We start from the raw sequence: 8,017 nt of genomic DNA, 5'->3' as shown, positions 1-8,017 counted from the left end.
AATAATAAATTCTGATATGGGATCTAGTATATAAAAATCAATGAAAGTGAAGCTACAGGGGTGATTGAAATAGAGGCAGGAGTCTAGAAGCCTGCTCTCAGGGCCTAGCCCCAAAGGCATCTCTGTAGAACCCCCAGGTTGACCAGTTTGAAAACCACAGACCTAGTGTAAGGCATGCCATACTTGGGCTTTGCCCTGGAGGCCAGGACTATACAGGTGATGGTGATATGCAGTCCCACCCTTGAAGAATTTGTTATTATTATTTTTTTTTAGTGAAAAATAATCATCTTAACAATTATCGTTGTGTCCTAAAGAAGACTCTTGCGAGTCCCTTGGACTGCAAGGAGATCCAACCAGTCCATCCTAAAGGAGATCAGTCCTGGGTGTTCATTGGAAGGACTGATGCTAAAGCTGAAACTCCAGTACTTTGGCCACCTCATGCAAAGAGTTGACTCATTGGAAAAGACTCTGATGGTTGGAGGGACTGGGGGCAGGAGGAGAAGGGGACGACAGAGGATGAGATGGCTGGATGGCATCACTGACTCAATGGACGTGAGTCTGAGTGAACTCCGGGAGTTGGTGATGGACAGGGAGGCCTGGCGTGCTGCAATTCATGGGGTCGCGAAGAGTCGGACATGACTGAGCGACTGAACTGAACTGAACTAAACTGAATGAGTGATACTCTTCAAAATCCTGAACTGAGGTCAATTATGCCTCAAGACACTTATGGAATTGCTTTTAAAACTCTTTTCTAAGAAACTCTGCCTTTTTATTTTATATTCACACCTTAAATTAAAAACATTCCTTAATGCTGGATATTCGCCATACCAGATCGCATCAGTGTTATTTTAAAGACATAGGATTGATTAGGTATCTTTGCTTCTTTATTTTTAATGACTACTTCATCAAGAGCAATATCTCTTATTAACATTTATACATGTACATGACATGTATAAATTGCATCCCAGACCCTTTCTGAGTGTAGACTTGTAGAGGTTACTCTCATGTAATCCTCATAGCCGTCCTATGTGGTGAATATGAATAACGTCTCAATCTTAACAGCTTTTTCAAAAGCACAGAAAGGTTGTGAAACATGTTGAAAGTTACAAAACTGCTAATGGGGGCCATCAGAATGTGACTGTAGAAAGAGTGACCCTATGGCCTCACTGCTGTTCACTCCACCTTCTGTGCAATAGCCAAGGACTGTCTGAACCGCAACCACAGCTTTTGGCCTGTAGATGCATCGTCAGGTCACCAGCCAAGGCGAAATCGACTTGCAAATAATAGTTGATTAATATTATCAAGTTGATAATATTCTTATTACCTTACAATGTGTCCTTACAGACAAGGAATTAAGTTCTTACACTGTGTTTCCTAGAAATGAAATGATGGGATTCCCTAAAACAACCCTAAAGAGCTTTGGATGCAAGTGAAATGCCAAAAATATTGAAGAAGCCACCTTCTCAGTGGTTACCCTGTCTATTCTTCCCCAAATTTCCCTTCCTCCCAACTCATGACATTTCATATCTCTCCTATGTATTTAATATTTTATGTTTTCTCCTCAGGACTTAATGCTCCCTAATATGCTATATATTTTGCTTTTTTGCATCTTGCTTGTTGACAGTGACCAAATGGACATAAATTCCTTAAGAGCAAGGGGTTTTGTCTCTTTTGAGCCCCATTATATCTTTGACACCTAAAATAGTGCCTAGTGCATAGTAGAGTCTCAATAAATATTTGTTGAAAGAATGAGTTAGTGGGGTGCATGCCTCCGCACAGGACTCAGCCTCGGCGTATTTCATTTTATCCTCATCTCCCGCTGCAGACACAGGATTGAAGGATGGCAGTGACACGGGGTGTGACTTAGAACAGAGTTCCAGGTATGCTGTGTGACCTCCATAGACCATCAGTCCCCCAGCCCCAGTTTCCACAAATGCGATGTGAAGATGATTAATAGCTGATTGTTATGAGAATGGAGTTATTTAAAACTCTGCCAAAAGTATGTGCTTAATTAGTAGATGCTGGATCTGAAGACAGACTCTTGTAAGAGTATTAAAAGCTTCTCTCTTTTAGAAAACATTGATTTTAACGAGGGATAAAAGCTAAAGGCAGTGTGATATTTTTATTCTCCTAAGGGGGCCCTAAAACATTTTAGCAATTTCCCTTCTGGCAAATGCCAGAATAAAAACCGGCTGTTTGGCATACCCCCTGCCCCCTTTACTCAGGCCCACATGAGCCTGGTGAGCTCTGGGGAATCCAAAACAATTTCATAGAAGCTTGGGGATTTCAGGTGCCTTGTGGGGGCTTCCACAACCTGTGGAGGCCAGAAGAACATGGAGCTGGATGCCAGAGGACCCAGGTGATGCTCTTGATGGAGGTAGCCATGAGTGGGTTGTGAGCAACCTTTCCTTAGCTATTGCCGAGCAAGGCTGCATGTCACAACAGATTTTTATAATTCCTGTACATGCAGTGATAGTATTAAAAATGGAAACCCCAATGAAATCCATCAGGATGCAGACAGTGTTCAAGGTACAGAAATATAATGGGTCATAAGACCCCATGTTTTCAAATGAATCTACTTCATTCCTTTGTACAATGCCGGTGATTAGTTATGAATTATGGAGCATAATTAAGGAGAGCCATTCTTGGTGGAAGACTCTATGAACCGAAAAATGACAGTGGCGGGGAGAGGGATCAGGGCGGAGGTGAAGCTGAGAAAGTGGTTTTGTTTATGCGCATGAGGGAATCACCGGGAGCCTTCCTCGTTGAGATAAGAAGAATGAAGGGCGTGTAGTAACCCCCACAGGGCCTGACGAACAGAGTAAACTTGATTTCCTTTGGTTCTAGAGGAATAGATGGCTTTATACTGCTGTCCTGAAGGACTGTTTGTTAGCATCTTTGAGGAAGGGCTTTCAAACAATAAAGGTGACAATGGGAGGACAGACATAATTAAGAACAATAGAAAGAGAGTGATAACAGAGCCATTTAAAAATACATTTAGCAGCCTGTCTTTAAGATGCCTTTATATAACATGTGATGCAAAGTAGAGCAAGGGATTGAAATTACAAATACACCAGGAGAGTGTTTCCAAGATTGCTCTGTCTCATTGCATTTCTCTTGCAAATGTTATGAGGAAAATATCTGAATAAGGAAGGCACGATTTCAATTCCCCACAAAAAGACTGTAGGTTGATGACCTCACTTGTTTGTGGGTGTGGACCTGGAGAAGGTACAGAAGAGGGTAAAAGGAAAAGCATTTCAATAGGAATCAGAAAGTCTAGGTCCTGCCTATTCTCAACAGCAGGTGACCTTGGCCAATTTCTTGATTGTTCTGAGTTTCAGTTTTGTCTTCTATAAAATGCCTAACCCACATTCCACAAAGAAATTTCAATAATGTACTGTCTATGAAAGACACCGAAACGTTCTAAAGTGAGATACAGATACAGAAGAGAACAGTATTCTTTAAATATCTTTTGGATCCCAATCATCTCTAGCTTCTGCCTACAACTCCCAGGGACCATTTACCCAAGTAGAACCATTGACAGGGGGAAGGAAAGGACAGGACAGGGACCTGAGCTTTGAAGGTACTGAGCCGATAGCATCCAAGAAGAGAAGGAACAGGCTGAAGAGCGGCGTGCCATCACTGACGGCTCCGTGGTGGATTCGTCCTTTTTCCAGCGTTCGTTTGTATCATTGTTTGGTAGTTAGAATAGGAAAAAGGAGTCCAGAATGGCGGTGGCTAAAAGACAAAGAAGGGAAAAGCCCGCTAAAATAGAACAAAGGAAGGTCCGAGGCCTGGCGTGAGGACCTCAGGTAGAACAAACAGCACTCCTGGCTAGCCCAGTTTACAGAGGGCAGGCCCAGGCGGAGGAAAAGAAAAACATAAAAAGAGGAGCCAAAGGGCCAGGGGTCTCTCTCTCTCATGCTTTCTCTCTCTCTTCTCTTTGGGTCTTTTGGGTCATCATGCCCTCATGCCTCGAGGATGTATTTTCCTTTATTTTCTAAATAAAACCGAGCTGTAACACAGAGCTGTAACACTGATCTGTCTGAGAGCTGTGACATGGTCTGTCCGAGGGCTTTAACACCAGTCCGTAGCTTCAAATTTTTGTTGTGATGAGACAGAACAGAGGAAATAGTACACTCCCCTGACAGAACACTTTTGTTTTTTGTTGGTGATGAGCCATTATCTTTTTACACTGTAAGAGTAAATGCCTAGCACGTATGGAGACATCTTTGGAATGGTAATATAAAGAAGGGAATGGGCGGGAAGCTATATTGACTGAGTATGGGACTAGTACTATAGACTGGCCATTTGAATGGCAAATATGAGCTTGGTTAGCCCTCATTCACCATCCACCAGAGAGGGCCAGCCAGTGATGTAGAGGAAAGTGCACCCTCTGGGAGAGAATGCTGGCTCCTGCCATGCTCCTGTGTACAAGGCTGAGGCTGTGGCTTAGGGACAAGGGGACCAGCCAAAGTCCTGAGTGGTTTCATCTTCCCCAGGCTCAAACCTCCAGCTGGAGATTGCTGAACTCTGCCTGTGTGTCCTGTGTACACCAACTGGAGCTCATAAGCATCTCTAAAAAACCAAAATCTTTGCTATCTTGTGAATGAAAGCATTCACAATGATATACTTTCTGAATGGATAAAATGAAGATATTATATAGAATACATAACTATGAGATATAACTAAATGAAAGGAAGGGGATAAGAAATTCTGGATAGTGATTTCCTCACATGGAAGACAGGAGGGACAAATGGGGAGGGAATACTTAGATGTGAGTTACTGTAAATTTTTTAGTTCTGTGGTTGAATGTTGGGGTTAAGGAAATTCAGGTGTCATTAGTAAAAACCACCAATAAAGGTAGATGAAATAGGTTTGTATGTGACAAGGATGATGGCAGGTTATGAACTGAAGGTTAGGGTTGATGCAATTCTGTGCACCTGATTACTCCAAATATAAACAAAGAAACAAACAGAAGGAAAATCAATGCAATGAATGATCAAATAGATGAATGCACTCTATTTACAGCTCTTGTAGCATGATAGTTTTTTATTCTAGCGACTGATCTGATGACAGTGTTCTTTCCTGGTGTCATTCATTCGGGGCAGGCAAAATCTAATATATGAAGATACTGACATGAGGAAGGGTGTTGTGGTTAAAGAATAGGGCAGTTCTAACCATACTTAAAATGTTTTAGTCTGTACTGGAATCCTGACCGATCTTTGGCTCACTTTCAGTGTCACAGAACCACAGTTGCTGATGGCAATGAGTGACATCAGTGGACCAGACCACCTGAAGACATAGATGTCAGCTGCAGTTCCAGTTTTTTTTTTTCAATACTGAGTTCTTAATGCAATACACATTTAATTAGCTCTACAATTAGACAGACACTGTTATATTTCTTTTTAGGCTGAAATGACCCAGATTTTACAAGTAGGTTTGTTCCCTTAGTCCTGTTGGAGTAACATATATACAAACAATTTTTATCTAGTAAGGCTCACAAAGAGTCAGACACAACTGAGTGACTGAACTGAAGATGTGAAATACATCATAAACCAGGTGAAGGATGGTGATGAAAGTCTAGAGAGGAAAGATGAGTAGCAAGGATAAGGGAAGTTCTCAAGGAGAATGTTAGGTGACTCGGGGAATGAATACATTTTGGGAATTTAATCCAGCTGGACCCATTTTTATGATATAGTAATGACTGGGCATCAGTTCCTTCAAATAAGGATTGTGTTAGAAAATCAGGTGAATTTTAGGGAACAAGAAAGACCTGGTCCCCAATTCTCTGAGCAAGGGGGAGAATTCTGATAGTTAAGACATAATTTCCTTTTACTGTAAATTTGCACTGATTTGTTTCTACTTGTTCCCCCCCCCCCCAACCCCAGGGTTCATTTACTCCTTCCTCTCCCTGCCCCACTTCTTCTTCCTCTTCTTACTGCATTCTTAAGGGCCAAATAGATTATTTGTGAAACAGTGATTGGCCCAGGATTCATTTGAGATTCTCAAGAAAGTGAATCTACTTTGCATGAATTTTAAAAGGTATTTTCAGGCAAAACTGTGAAGAACTTGGCTGAATTATCTAATTTTAATATTTTGGCACATTTCACAAGCAAATAAAGGTCTCATTTTCATATACACAGAGTCTCTCTATATAAAATTCTACTTGTCTGTATATAGACACACATATGTGTATATCTATAAATGTATGTGTAATAACTGAAACTTTATTCTGGCAAGTAGTAGTATGCATAATATACTATAAAAGCAGTATTGCAATGCCAGCTAGTGTTTATTCTTGAATAAATCTGTGCAAAAGCAGCCAGTTATCTCTTTGGGTTAAAAAACATTGACATGTGTGTAAGATGACCAAAACAATCATGCTTTAGAGAGGAAAGAGCCCAAGGAACAAATATGTACAGGACAGAAAATTCACTATAGTTCCATAGTTTACAGTTTTGGAATATCTAGCAGGTTATAGTTTATTAACTTTGGGAAAAGTTGGAGAGGAATTTGGCAGTTATCTGATGGAGCAGGTTTTGTGATTTCTCTATAAAAGTAAAGAAACTTCCATTTGATATATTGCTCATTTCTTTGTTGATTTTACTGAAGCTATTATTTATCTAATCTCCACAGAATAGTGCCTATTTAAAGAGTAAAAAACTTGAAGAATTTTATTCATATTTAACTTTTCTCTCTTTCTTTCTTGCCTTACCTTATTTAAAAGTCATCACAAGTCAGCCACCATTTTCCACAAAATATCTTTTTTTTAAATTTAATTTTATTTTTTAACTTTACAATATTGTATTGGTTTTGCCATATATCAAAATGAATCCTCCACAGGTATACATGTGTTCCCCATCCTGAACCCTCCTCCCTCCTCCCTCCCCATACCATCCCTCTGGGTCATCCCAGTGCACCAGCCCCAAGCATCCAGTATTGTGCATCAAACCTGGACTGGCAACTCGTTTCATATATGATATTATACATGTTTCAATGCCATTCTCCCAAGTCATCCCACCCTCTCCTTCTCCCTCTCCCACAGAGTCCAAAAGACTGTTCTATACATCAGTGTCTCTTTTTCTGTCTCATATACAGGGTTATTGTTACCATCTTTCTAAATTCCATATATATGTGTTAGTATACTGTATTGGTGTTTTTCTTTCTGGCTTACTTCACTCTGTATAATAGGCTCCAGTTTCATCCACCTCATTAGAACTGATTCAAATGTAAAAAATATGGAATACTTCACGAATTTGCGTGTCATCCTTGCGCAGGGGCCATGCTAATCTTCTCTGTATCCTTCCAATTTTTAGTATATGTGCTGCTGAAGCGAGCACCAAAGTATCTTCTTTATTTCAGAGTTTTCCCCATGAAACAAGCATGATTAGATCATCAATCATACCAAAGGTATGAGCATAATTCTACCTTTGGTGACAAGTGATAATTTTAATTCTGTTTTCTTTATAATATGGTTGCTAAATAATATGAATATGTTGTAATCAACATGGTACTTTGGTAAATCTGAAGTCAAATTTTTCTCCCCATGGGCATAAATCACTATTTTTTTAGGGTTAAAGGGCTATTCAGTCAGGGATACTTTGTTGATATTTGTGAGGTTGGGGGACACTGAGGACTATTCTAGAAACTTAGGTTTGTGGTGAGGTCTGAAAAGTAAGATTGAGGGATAAGCCATCCTCTGATCCTCACTTTGGTTGGGATCAACCCTTGTCCAGACATAAAGTCATCTGGTAAGGGCTGTGGTCAGAGCAGCAGTGGAGCCGGGTAGAGAGATGGGCACTGTCTGTCCATTGTGTGAAAATGACTGGCTCCCCTATACCACCCTTCTCTGGTCCCTCAACTTAGGTGGGGGATTTCTCCTCCTATGGATGAGTTCCTTCTCTGTACTGATGCTCTGCAGTCTGCACTTTGTTCTGAGAACTGATTAGATAAAGAAAAATACTTAGGCTGAACATTTTCCCACACATGACTAGTACATTTAAAAAATCCTCTG

The 8,017-nt window shown here is 40.5% G+C and overlaps 1 non-coding gene across 1 annotated transcript; it reads right to left on the bottom strand.

Annotated features, from left to right (window-relative positions):
- Positions 1–7,235: 7,235 nt before the first annotated feature.
- On the bottom strand, positions 7,236–7,343 carry LOC112579250. The gene has a single exon (XR_003103749.1). It is a non-coding gene; the product is annotated as a U6 spliceosomal RNA (small nuclear RNA).
- Between the last annotated feature and the right edge of the window lie 674 nt (positions 7,344–8,017).

The sequence above is a fragment of the Bubalus bubalis genome, chromosome 15, assembly GCF_019923935.1.
Source record: "Bubalus bubalis isolate 160015118507 breed Murrah chromosome 15, NDDB_SH_1, whole genome shotgun sequence".
Lineage (NCBI taxonomy): Eukaryota > Metazoa > Chordata > Mammalia > Artiodactyla > Bovidae > Bubalus > Bubalus bubalis.
Note: the sequence above shows the minus strand (reverse complement) of the source record. Positions and strands in the feature narration are given on the sequence as shown.